Genomic DNA, 14,196 nt, shown 5'->3' with positions numbered 1-14,196 from the left:
CGCGGGAGACTAGGGCTGGGCCCGGCTCCGGCGTCTTCCTGTTCACCCCGGCCCCTCAACTCGGCCCCAGAGAACGGCCGCCGCTGGCTCTGCAGCAACAGCCTCCACCAGTCCTCTGGCGGGCAAGCTAAAAGGAGAAAGGGAAGGCCACTCTTTGGCCAGCTGTCCAGCCCAAACCGCTAGGGACTCCTGGCGGAAGTAGCCGTTCGCAACGATAGTTTATTGAGGGCGGAAGCAATCGGGCTGAAAACTCGGAAGACTGAGAGGTCTGGACCGGAAGTTCGTTCTCGCGGAGGTCCGCTGGAAATGCCTCCGGATGTAAAACCGGAACGGAAGACTCTGTTCCTACAGGAATAAAATTCTTTGCTTTCACACCCTCCAGCCGCAGTTCTTAACAGACGGCGCCCGGGAAGAGGTGATGGGAAAAGGTCCCTGTCCTGTCTCCCTCACTTGAGTAGCAGCCTTTCAAGAGGCCTTAAAGCATGGGACTTTCATGCTTTCGCTGTGAAAAGAAATGAAGTGTTAATGGAGGCAGTGACCGTGGCAAGGGAGAAGCCTGGGGATAGAGTCGCTGCCCTGACGCTGTGACTTGAGGAGGAGGAGGAGGGGGAGGATGAGGGGAAGGAAAGCATCCAAATACCTGTGAGGGGCAGCTAGGTGGGTGCAGATTCGGTACACAGAGAGGAAGGGATGAGGACTAGCTGGAGGCCTCCAAAATTGGTCACCACTACGCAGCCTCCCCACCCAGGCGCCTCAGTTATGCCAGAGCTGTATGAATATAATTTCTCCTTGTTTGTTTGTCCTCCATTCTTCTCTAAACTGGAGTTGTTATCTAAAATAGGAAACAGAAGGGAAATATGTTTGAGTCCTAGCCAGCTTTTACTTCTTTAGCCTTTGAACCCCTCACCATGTGGTGTCTCAGAACTGTGAGTTGACCAAAATTTCAGTGCATCAAAGACCAGACCTCATCAAGTCAAGCCTCTTGATCTTACTTTTGTCCTTGTCCTTCCTAAAATGTTCTGCTCTTAAAGCAAAACACTGTACAAGGTTGTTACCTCTGAGAGTACAGGTTTGCTCATTTGTCTGCAAAAGAAAAATATAAGAAAAGGGAACATGAAAATAGAGTTTAACTGGAGTTTTTCATCTTTCGTCTACGTGGTTCATTATCACAGTTACCAATTGTGGAAGGGAGCATTTGCTTCCACACTGAAGACTTGGGGAGAGGTTTTTGGAGAAAGTATCACTTGAAAAGGGGACTTAAACGAATAAGTGAGGTTTATACTCAAACTGTAGTATGGCCAAGGTAGATGTCCAGTTTAATATCTACTTTAGAAAAGGGGAAATCCTTCAATAATTCCATGAATCTTTTGCTTTTAGTTTTGCTGAAAAGAGTTTATACAAAGACTATGGTGTCATTAATTTTAACGTGCCTAATATTCTGTAAAGCCATAAGCTTTTTTTTTTCCCCACAAGAGAAAATTGTCAGTATCTGCTGGATTGTTATAATGAAACACTGGAAACTATTAGATAATTGCATCTGCTGTGAGGCGAAGTTTAAAGCATGGAAAACCTTTGAGAGCTGAGGAAAACAAAAATTCAATGGTAAAATATGGAGTGTGGAGCACTTTGAGACATAAACAGTAGGTGGCGGTGGAGTTCAAGAATTGCTATGTTTCTGCTTACTCCAAAGGAGCCACAGTCAAACCTGTCCAAATTGCCTGGACACAAAGGTCTCATGGGTCCAGGTGGCATTCATGACATAAAGAACTAACTCCATGCTCTAAGGCTGTTACCACTGTTATCACCAATCTGTGAGATAAAATGGTATTCAGAGATGAATAGACTTTAAGTGTCCCCTCGGTCACTGGAGAATGGAAACGACAGACGTCACGTGAACCTCACCCTCAAGGAACGACCGCTAATTTGGGAAGGCTCACACACCCCAAAGGTCCAGTGAACAAAAGAGTATGTGCTAGCTTTCAAAGTACAGTTTCACTCTCTGGACTTTGTGTCCAGCATCTCCCGGCATATCAGTCACCAAGCTGCTGATTCTGTCTTCTGGTATACCTTTAATCCCTCTCATTCTTTGCATACCCAAGGACAAGACTTTAGTTCAGGCCACTACAATCTCTCACCTCCCTAATAAGGAATTTCTTTTTCTTTTTCTTTTTTTTTTTTTTTTTTTTTTTTTTTTTTTTTTTTTTTTTTATTTGGTACCGGGGATTCAACTTGGGTCCTTGCACTTATGAGGCAGACAAGGAATTTCTTATAACTGATCAATATTCTTCCCATGGGCTTCCCCTTCCAGCCACTTCTCTCTCTCTCTCTCTCTTCAGGCAGTGATCAGCATCTCAAGACTCATCTATCCTGCTCTCTCTGTCTTCAGAAGTCCCTCGCTCTCACCCCCGCCCCCCCCCCATAATTTTTCATGCCAGACATCATCAAACAGCTTGCAGTTTCTTCCTGAAATTTTTGCACCAGCTAGAACCTAGCTACTAAGTGAAAGTGTGGAACATGGACCAGCCAGCAGTTTTTTGTTTTTGTTTTGTTTTGTTTTGTTTTTTGCGTCCTCTGGGAATTTGATTCGAAGTTCCAAAGGTACTGGTCAGAATCTGCAATTTAACAAGATTCTTGGATGATCTGTGGGCAAAGTGAAGTTTGAAAAAGCAATGTTTGGAAGAATCTACATGTTCTTCCCTCCTGGCGTACGTGCTTCTTGCTCCCAGTGATGTTGTCAGAGACCACCATGGGGAGAGAAGACAAACTCCTGAACCCTTAGCCAGTTGCTCATTAAAAGCATGTGTTTTTCCTCTGAGGCAGCCAGGGACTTGGAAATTGTTGTTGCTAAATAGACAATAGTTACTCCTCACTTCAGCCACCAGATAATCCAATAGGTAACTAAAAGCAGAGCAATCTCTCCTTTGTTATCTTAAAACTGATCTATGCTTAGTTCTACATAAAGGATGTTAATCACTTAGAGGATTCTGGATAAAAGCTGGCAATACAAAGTTGGTTAGCCTTAAATTTATATGACCTGTTTCATCCACCTTCAAGGCTGGGGACACCAGGATAAAAGACTTACAGGGACATTCAGCTACTATTGAGTACCCAGAAGTCTCCAGCCATTACCCTGAACCTGCCATCACTGTGGACTTCATCAGAGCCTCCCCCAAACAGACTTCCCCAAGCAGAAATCATCTCATGGAGAACAAATTGCCCCTTGAGACAGTAAGAGTTTCTCCAAGGGCCAGCTTGCAAAACCAGAACTGAGGTAATGATCAACCAGACGCTGGCCCACCCCAGCCCATCCGTAAAGGCTGATGAGCCAGTCTGATCCTCTCTACCAGAGCTGTGCCCTCTTCAGCCTCTCAAGCTGAATCCCTTTCTTAGCTTCTCCTACTTTCTAACTCTGCCGAGTCTGTCTATGCCTCACAGTGTCATGGCTTGAAATTATTCCCCAGGGTGAGTGACGTCGCCAATCCCTTTTTTTTTTTTTTTTTTTTTGTACCTGGGATTGAACTCGGGTCCTTGCTCTTGCAAGGCAGGCCACCGAACTGCTGAGCTAAATCCCTGGCCCCGCCAGCTCCTCTTTGGGGGGACCTCATCGCACCCCATCCAGTGGCAGTACCTTGTCCCTTACCTATCACCCTTCAGCTTTCATCTCGGAGGTCCCTGCCTCTGGGAAGCCTTTCTGATTCTCCCTGTGTCTATGGGAACCACATCGTCTAGGCTCCAAAGCTCCACATTATAATAGCTCATAGCATTGGATGTTACTGCTTTCCAGACGATGTGCTAAGTGTTTGCATGTATTGTCTCCTGCAGTCCTTCCCACACTGCTCAAGACCAATGCTAAGGGCTGAACTGTGTCCCCCTTTCGTGAGCTGGAATCGTAACCCTAGGAGTTGTATTTGGAGATAGCATCTTTAAAGAGGCTCTAATCCAGGATAACCAGTTTCCTTCTGAGAAGGGGAGAGTGGGACAGACACGCACAGAGGGAAGACCACATGAAGATGCAGGGAGAAAGCAGCTATCCACAAGCCCAGGAGAGAAGCCCCAAGAGAAAATGACCCACTGACACCGGATCTTGAACTCCTGGTATCTAAGATTGTGAAAAACACATTTTGGTGTTTAACCTGTCCTGTCCTATTTTGTTATTATGGCCCTAGAAAACTATAGTAATACAAGTGGCTCTTACTCTCCTTTTACCAAAGAGGAAACTGAGGCACAGGGAGCTTAATAACTTTTGCAAGGTCAGATGGCTGGAAGTGGTCCAGACCCAGGCCCAAGCAGCCAAGTGCAGACTCAGTGATCTTCACCCCCACCATGGTCCACTGCTCCCCCTGTGCATCCTCAGTCCACTTTGGTTACTCTCTGATTTTGCCACTTAATGAACGGGTCTGAGAGGGCCCTTCTGTGCCTGTAAGCACTCGAGGGCAAGGACCATATCTTGGTTGCAGGTTGAGCAGCACCTCAGTGCCTGTTTTACTGACTCGCTGCCCTGTATGTATTCACTTTCCATCTTGCACCCTGGCCCTCCCAACCCCGATCAGAGTGAATTTAAATGTGACTGCAGATGCGCATGGTGGGGTCTGGCGGGAGTAGAGAAGGGTAGCGTTCACATCGCCCCGCCTGTGGTAGTCAAGTGCAAGCAGATGAGTGACTTTTCAATGGCAGTGATACCAATGAGTTCTTACATTTGGCCAGTGGACTGCGGCTTGTAAATGTTTTTGAGATACACCCTCACCTAGGACCCTCTCTGTAACCTGGAGAGGCGGAAAGCGGAGGCACTTTCTAGCTCCAAGAAGCTCATCTCTGGCACCCAGCTATGGGGCGACACCTGCAGCAACACGTCTGCGCCCAGGGCCCGGGCCCCTGCTGCCCCACTAATTTAAATCAGACTTATTTTGCCCACCTTTTGTCTGTTTAGATCCTGAGCTGTTGCTGAGGGGAAAAGGTAGCCTTTCTTAATAAGCAAAGAAAAGGATAAGGGCTCACTGACTTGACAAAAAGGAAGCTGCAGGGACACTATAGGGTGTTCAGATGCTGCATGCTCCGAGAGAGCCATGCTCCCAGGTCTCGGCCGCTGAGCCTCTTCATTTTTGAGACCAAGCAGAATGGGATCCTGGCACCTGCAGGGAAAGTGGCAAAGCGGAAGGAAGAGGACTGTTGGCACCGCTGCCTAAGTACTCGCTGGTGCATGGAGACGAAGCGGGGTGGGAGAACCAGGGCGCACGCTCTCTCCTCTCAGTCCTCTCCCTGCTGCGTGGCAGCTTCAAGCCAGCTCCGCGGCATCGGTGACAGATGGAGATGAAGGTGTCAGGAGCAAGCGCTCCCCGGAGAGAGTGGAAGCCATGTCCCCTGCCCCTGCTGAGAGGGGACGCGGTCATCTAAGCAGACAGCTCCCGGTCCACACGGGCAGCTGAGGAGCCGGGAGGACACCGGGAGACTCTGCTCATGGCCATAATGAAACGAACTAGGAATATGCAATTACAAGTAATTGAACATAATTAAAAGAAAGAGATGAATCTAAAATAAAGACTAATTAAGGAGTAAGAAAATGGACTAGGTGGGACTGTCAAGGGTGCTGATCCAGGGATCACTGCTCGGCCTTATCACACTGTCACTGAACATCAGTTGGGGTCAGTGTTACCTGAAGGCTCAGGCTGCCCTCGGCCCACGGCCCCACCTCCCTGGCTCCACACATCGGCTTTTCTGCAGCACTTATGTGAGCTTGTGTGTGATGCTAAATGTGACCTACAGACTGAGTTTCGACCCTTTGATTTGTTGAATGGCTGTCACTCGCCCTCTGGCTTCCCTCCACTGTCCTTCCTTCTTTTCCTCCCTCTTTCTTTCTGAGTCAACCCGAGAAGACCTCAGAAGGCTTTGCAGCGTGGGTATCCAGTGGTTATCACTGTGACCAAGAGACAACGCAGGAAGCCTGGCCACTCAGAGCTCCTTACTGGGTGCGAGAGATGCACCTGGGCCTAGGGCCTGCTCGTTCCCAGCACACTGACCGAAAATCTAAGCATGAGGAAACCATCAGACACAGCCACAAGGTGGGGACTAAAGGGCAGTTGGCTTGGACTCTCCAAAGAATGCAATGCCATGGAAAACAAAACAAAACAAAGTGGAAAAGGCAGGAGGAGCCAGGGATGGGCACATGAGCCTGTAGTCCCAGCATTTGGGAGGCTGAGGCAGGAGGATCATTGGAGCCCAGCAGTTTGAGGTCAGCCTGAGGAAAAATGAGACACAATCTCAAAAAACAAAATCTTTTAAATAAAAATGTTTAAAGGTCATGAAATGATTAAATTTTGATCAAGGAAAAATGCTAAGACATTTGGAGGAAGAATGAATATATGAACATGGGTTGTATCTTAGAGGCTATTACTGAATCACTGTTGATTTCTTAGATGGGAAAATGATGGGATAATGAAAATGGCGTTATATATGAAATGTCCTTTTTCTTTAGGGATTCCACCGAAATCTTTAAAGACAAATCATCACAATGTCTGTAGACTACTCCCAGTTGTTTTTGATAAGGTGCATGTATATATGCAGCATGCATGCGCAGGTGTTAGGTGTGTCTGTCCGTATATACACACGCACATGTTAAAAGGTGAGAAAAATGACAACATTTTGGCAATTGGTTAATCTAGGTGAAAGGTATAAAAATATTTATTGGTCTCTTCTTTATCATACCTTTAAACTTTTGTGTAGTATGAAGTTTTACAGCGCTAAGATTTTAAAAATTAAAATGTGAAAGCTATAATAAATTTCGACTTGCTGTAATGTAACGCATCCATTCAAGTTCTGCCACGTGACAGCTGGAACTCAAATCCAAGCAGTCTCGGCTGGGCATCTTGCGAGGTCTCGGGAGGCCTGGGTTGGCAATGCCATCTTCGTGTCCAAGAGGCTCGGACACGGGGAGGCCTGACCCTTCTGAGGATGGCTGCATCCTAGAAGTCACCAAGAGACATGGCAACAGCTGCCACTGTTAGGAACGTAGCTGTTTGGCGGTCAGGAGTTATCTGGTAAATAATGCCTTCATAATTTAGTCTGCACAATGTCTTCTTGTCATCAACCAGAGTTTTTCCATACCCGAAATGTTCAAATCCCGGAGTTGCTCTTTCTGACTATGCTTTCCTTTTCTCGACTTTCGTCCTCCAGGACTCCACCCTACTTCTAGCATCTGCTCTGCTCTCCTTATCCTGACCTCCCTTCCTTCCCTGCGGGGGGCCCATGCACTGGCCTGCAATTCCCCTGCACTCTCTCGAGGGCTCCTGACGCCTTCATCCGCACCAAGGTGGAGACTGGGCTTCATTTATCTCTGCAGCTCTGGAGTTGAGTCCAGTGTCGTGCATAGCAGGCACTTGATAAATATACCTCAATGAGGCCAGGTGTGGTGGTGTGCACCTGTGATCCTAGCAGGAGGCTGAGGCAGGAGGATTGTTAGTTTGAGATCAGCCTGGTCAACCTAGGAACTTAAAGAGAGAGACCTTGTCTCAAAATTTAAAAAAATAGTTTTTAAAGGGCTGGAGATGTAGTCAGTACAAAAGCCCTGGGTTCAATCCCAGTACTGAAAATGTATGTAAATTACAATTGATTTTTCCAGTCTAATGCTTTCATTTTACACACAAGGCAACCAAGTTTTGGAGACAGAGGTGACCTAGCTAAGATTATAAGCTACTTAGTGGTAGTGGCCAACCCAGCTTTCGTATTGGTGCAATTTCTTCTGCCAGTGCTTCCCTCCGCACTGCTGATTCATCTAGTTCTTTTTTTTTTTTTTTTGAGATGCGTAGGTGACATCAATTTTTTGCTTGACCAAAGATTAGAGTTTTATTGTTGATATTGTTTTGTTTTGGGAATCAGACCTCATCCTCAGCTTGGCCACATCCTGAACCCTCCCAGCCAGCTGTGTACTTCCGTGTAAAGTCCAGTTGCAGCAGAGAATTCCCATCCACTCTCTGTGTCCGATCCCTGGGGAAATCTGAGCTGTTTCTCATCTTCTGTCATCCCCCAGGTAATATCCAGCAACCTTGGTTTGTCATCAGCAAGAACTCTGTTCTTGGCTCATCAAGAACCCTTGTTACATTTTTTCTTTCTTCCTAGTAATTCTCCACACACTGATCACCACCACCCACTGCACCCCAGCACTTGGGATGTAAATTCCCACTTTCCTGGGCTGTATTTGGAGCTGAGCCCAATCTCTCTCCCCCACTGCAAGTGGTCCTTTACCTCTCATGGTGGTCCTGAGTAATGACTCCCTTGCCACTCTTTAAGAAAGATCACTGGACTGGGGATTTAGCTCAGTGGGTCCTGCCACCTGCCTCACAAGCACGAGGTCCCGAGTTCGATCCCCGGTACCAAAAAGAAAGAAAGAAAGATCACTGAATCATAGTGGGTGGAGAACAGAGAAAGGATGGAGAATCAGCTTCTTTACAAATACCAGCCATTTGCCTGACATAGGTACCCTGTCAGCTGACCTTTGGTCTCTGCTTCCTATAACTTCTCATCCCCAGGGGGAGGAGACGTTTGCAAACAGACCTCAGGGAACAGGTAGTGAGTTGCTTGGCTTGGTTTCTACTGCATCTGTAGTCAGTGCCTCCATGGGGAGCAGTTTTCTCACTTCTTGATTCTCTCTTATATTTTCTCCTTGGTTTCAGAGGTGACTCTCTGCGTGTGTGCATGTGCACATGTTTGAATGCATAATCCCCAGATTTTTTATTTTAATGAGCAATCAGAGCCTGTTTTTGATAACTTTCAATTAGGAATGTCTCCTACGCTGGGACTTGGTCAGATATTCTGGCTTTGTTGGTATCAAAGATAAAGCTGGATGCTGGTCACAGTCTTAAGGGCAATTTTATTTTTAAATTAATCTTATTACTCATTCATGATAAAAACTACAGAAAATTAGAATAAACGGTCTTTATCTCAATCTGATAAAAGCCATCTATGACAAACCAACCACCAACATCATACTAAACAGTCAAAAACTGAAAGCTTTCATTCTAAAATCTGGAACAAGACAAGGCTGCCCACTATCACCACTCGTATTCAATGTAGTTCTGGAAACATTAGCCAGTGCAATTAGACAAGAGAAAGAAAGAAAAGGAATAAAGATAGGAAAGGGAGAAGTTAAATTATCATTGTTTGTGGATGACGTGATACTCTACATGGAAGACACCAAAAACTCCACCAAAGACTTCTAGATTTAATAACCAAATTCAGTAGCATAGCAGGATAAATTCAACACTCAAAATCAATACCTTTCCTGTACATGAATAACAAACTCACTGAGAGAGAAATTAAGGAAACAATTCCTTTCACAATAGCATACAAAAAATGAAATAGCTAGGAACAATCTAATGAAGTAAAAGATCTTTACATTGAAATTATAGATTCTGAAAAAGGAGATTGAAGAGGATATCAGAAAATGAAAAGATATTCCTTGCTCTTGAGTAGTAAAAATCAACATAGTGAAAATGGCCATACTCTCACAATTGTTATATAAATTAATGCAATCCCAATCAAAATACCATGAGAACACTTCACTGAACTAAAGAAAACATTCCTAAAATTCATTTGGAACCATAAGAGACCTAGAATTGTAATAAAAAAAATCTAGTCAATGAAAGCAGGAAGGGAGCAACACAATCCCTGACTTGAAATTATACCAGAGTTACTGTGATAAAAACAGCATGGTATTAGGGGGAAAAATACAACAACAGACCTGAAGATCAATGAAACAGACTAGAAGATGAAGGAAGAACCCCAAACACACTCAGTCACTTTGTTTTTGACAAAGGAGCCAAACATGTTCACTGGAAGAAAGATAAATTGTGCTGGAAAAAGAGGCTTTCCACATGCCCAAGACTACAACTAGATCCATGTGTCTCAGCATGCACAAAACTAAAATCAAAATGGATAAAAGATCCAAATATTAAAACAGGAACTCTTGATCTGCCGGAAGAGAGAATAACTCTTGAGGACACAGGTTTAGGCAAAGACTTCATGAATAAAACCCAGATTGCATAGGAAATCCTACACACTCCTGTAGAAAGCCAGGTTTGGGAGAAACAGTCTCAACTGTCCCTTGAAAGTTTCAGTGCTATAGATATTGTCACCACAAGTCCCACGTGGGTACCACCCCCTAAACTGTGTCCAGAGAGATTGGGAACTGGCCTCTCCGGTCTGTTTGTGTGCTTCTGCATTATGGATTGTTTGGGTTCCAAGGACAATTTCTCAGCACAGAATCTCCTGAATATTGCACATTCATGCATCATGGGAAAGATTCCTTAAAATGGAAGTAGGGTAGTAGTTACCCCACCCTGGCCATGGCCTTAGTAGGGATAACTTGATATGAAAAATGATACAGTAAGAGGCTCCTGAATCTAGGATATGGAATTGGCCTGTGTGTGGTGGCTGCCATCAGTGACACCTGGAACTTCTCCAGTGCAGCCTCCCCCACAGCCCTGTCTGCCTCACACCGACCCTGTAGACACAGCGGGAAAACGGGGTCTGACCTGAGGGCGCCCTTCTCACACAGCTCTTCCACAGATGGGTCTTTGGCCAACCCTCACACCCCTATCCGAAGCCTAGTCTCAGAGAAACAACAAGTGATCCTATATTGACCTCTGGTCAGAAGTAGAGGCAAGAGGTATTTTTAAACTTCGACACTAAGAGACTTTCTATTCACTTGTGGAACTTCTGCCACTAGCCAGCCCATGCAAAGCCAGACATGCAGACTAATTGCATCCCCAGTAGGTTAAGGAGACACTGCAGGAATGCAAACCATATTAGACCGACTCTGGGCTCCCCAGGGGATTGGCAAATGCAGCGGGAAGATCTTGCTCATTCAGTGCAGCTTTTATTTTGATTGTTTCTCGAAGTTACAGAACCCTTTCGTGAATGAGATGGAGAATCTCATAGATTGCAAAAAAATTGCAAAAAAAAAATTTGAAGAAACCATGCCAAAATGCATAATGCTTTAAGTGTGCAGTCCTTTAGGGAGAAGTTTCCAGCTCAGAGAAATAAAACATGAAATTTGTCTGAATAAATTAAGCTGTAAATTACATTCTGTTACCACCTCCATTGGTATTTTGCTTTATCTTGTGGTGCAGGAGATAAGGACCAAGAGCCTCTTGCGCACTAAGCATGTGCTGTACCACTGAGCTGCACTCCCTGCCCCTAGGAGGTAGGTAGTCTAAGGGAGTTAGTCACCACTGGAACACGCATCATTGTGTAATAAAAGCATGTACTTTAAAAAGCCCATTCTCTTAAAAAATTCTCTTACAGAAAAAGAGAAAGAAATTGGACTTGTAGTAATATTTTGTCTTGGAAAAGGAAATTTTTAAATGAAAAGACTTTTTAAAAGTTTAGTTATTAAAACATTCATCAAAAGTTGTATTTTCTTTAAAACAATGGGAATAGACTTAGCATGTGTAACTATACTTAAAATGTTAAAAAAGAAGATAGTGAAAATGTACATGGTATCTTAGGTAGAGTGTTTTATAAAAACTTAAACCATGTATAAGCAAATAAGTCATCAACAGAAGTGTAAAAAGTATTTCTTTTTCCAATGTGAAATTATTCTTCTCTCTAAAAAGTTTTTGGCTCAGAAAAAAGAAAACAGTAACTTTAATAACATAGTGGTTTCTGTTGATTAATTACAAAGGACCAGGGCCATGTCATCACTGGCCCAACAATAGGAGCACACGATGGTGTTTCCTAAATACTTTTGGGTTGGAATTTTAAGCAAGATATACAGTTTTAAATTTATTAGGCAACTAGTACAAGAGGATTATATAAAAATTCAATTTCGAATTCACATTATACCCCTCATGAGTTGTGAATTGTGTTTAAAGCGATGACTTATTGGCTCTGCTCTTGGATTACAGTGCTTGATGTCAGCCCCTGGTCAGATAGACAATGTGAAGACGCCTCCCTTCTGTGAGTTTCCTATTTACTCTCTTGATTATGGACTTTGATGCACAGAAGTTTTACACTTTGCGTGGGTGAGCAGGGGGGATAAGACAGCTTAAAAATACTATGTCCTTGGCCTGGGATTTAGCTCAGTGGTACCGTGGCCCACCTCACAAGTGCAAGGTCCTGAGTCCAATTCCCAGTCCTCCCCCCCCAAAAAAATTAAGTCTTTGAATCCATACAAATAGGCCTTTTTTTCTGTTTATTTGCTTCTTTTCAGACTTTTTTTCCGTAATGTTTTGTAGCATTCAGTTTGATGCCTTTTTGAGTTTTATTGTTGTAATGCTGTTGTAAGCAGAATCATTTGTTTTCTTTCCAGATTGCTCATTCTTATTAGGGTACAGAAATGCAATTGATTACAGGATGCAAATTTGGTACTCTGCAACTTTTGCTGAATTTGTTTATTAATTCAAACAGGTTTCTGTTGTTGTTATTGTTGAATCTTTAAAATTTTCTGCATATAAGGCCATACCACCTGTGAACAGACACACTTTTACTCCCTCCTTTTAACATGTCTGCATTGTATTCCCTTTCCTAACCTAATTGCCCTGCCTGGGTCTTATAATGCAGGGAGCGGCTAGGCCATGTTGGCCTTGTTTCTGATCCTGAAGGATCTGACTTTGTGTGTGTGTGTGTGTGTGTGTGTGTGTGTGTGTGTGTGTGTGTCCGTGTGGTACTGGGGATTGAACCCAGGGCCTTAGCACTGAACTTTATCCTCAGACCTTTTTTATTTTTTATTTTGAGACAAGATTTAAATAAGTTGTGCAGGGTGGGCTGGACTTGTGGTCACCTGCCTCAGCCTCCCAGAGTGCTGGGATTATAGACTGAGGCCCCTTCTTGAGCAGAGTCAAGTGAGCATCCCACAGTCTTCCTTCTGTTCAGAGTCATCAGACAGAGGCTCACAGCGATGGGAGGAAGGTAGGCTTCTGCCTTGGCAGCAATGGCCCACAGGGGTCAGGGGAACTTCCCCACTGGTGACAGGGCGCAGGTGATTCCTGCAGACAGCATCTCCCAGCTACAGGTGCCCAGGTCGGACAGCCTGCTGCTCCCTGGCCAGAGCCCAGGGCTCCATCCCCTATTCACAGGCAAGCTGGAGCCCAGGGGCTGCACCCAGGTCTGGGGACAGGGGCCACAGCTGCTCCAGATCTGGATGAGAGTGGAGCACAGGACCCAAAGGGGAGGGGGTCCCCAACCCAGCCCCAGAGGCTGGGCCAGAAGCCAGAGGCCATCAGGCTGTGTTCACTGCTATGCCTCCTACAAGCTGGGAGTGATCAGGGAAAGTTATTGGATCTCTCCATGCCTCAGTTTCTTCCTCTGTGGAATGGGGATGGCGGCAATGGTGGTATCTGCCTTGTATGTATGATCCGGGGGAGGAGAAGGCAGGCAGCCAGCACGTGATGGCTGTGGAGCTCCAGTTTTGCAAGACGAAGGCATGGTGGTGAGGCGGCACACAGCATGAAAGCATTGCCCAGTGCCGTGCACTGATAAAGGTCAGGACAATGGATTTTATCACATGTGTGATAATTCTATCACAATTAAAACAAGAAAAAAAATGTTTCAGAAAGCTCCCAGGATGGAACACAGAACTCGTTGGTATTCACGCCTGGAAGGATGCGTGGCACTCCAGAAGCCCCTGCGGGGACTCACTGTTCCTATCATTAGCCAAGTGATAATGTGCAACTTTCTTGCCCCCTCTGAGTTTCAGGGTCCTTGGCCATAAATAGCAACCATGGCAAGGACAGAAACCAAGTTGTGAATGGTGGTAATGTCGCTAACTTGGAGGCCGAGAGGGAGCTGTGCCACTAGCGGTCCACACGGCAAACCAGGAAGAGAGGAGACTTGGGACATCACAACAATGCAAGTGAGAAGGATCAGAGGCACCGTTGTTTTGTCTTCATGAGTAGCAACTGACCGAGTTCCAGTCTCAGAGTGTTACTCTGAGGCTTTCCAAGGGCTGTTGCCTCCCAGGCCCATCCCTCCAACCGGGACTGCAGGTCAACATCACTCATCTTGAGACCAAGCCCACTGTCAAGTGCTCTGAGATCTTCCCACAGAGAATCTCCTCCAGTACAGGGACCACATGGTGCAGAGGTGGGAGGCGCTTGGCTTTGGACTGGATTAGGAGAGAGGCTACAGCAGCCGATCCTGTTGGACCATGTTGTGGTTTAAATCTCAAAATTTCCCTCAGATTCTTGTGTGTGTGGAAGGTGATTA

This window comes from Fukomys damarensis, unplaced genomic scaffold (genome assembly GCF_012274545.1).
Source record: "Fukomys damarensis isolate Sample0158 unplaced genomic scaffold, DMR_v1.0_HiC HiC_scaffold_18, whole genome shotgun sequence".
Lineage (NCBI taxonomy): Eukaryota > Metazoa > Chordata > Mammalia > Rodentia > Bathyergidae > Fukomys > Fukomys damarensis.
Note: the sequence above shows the minus strand (reverse complement) of the source record.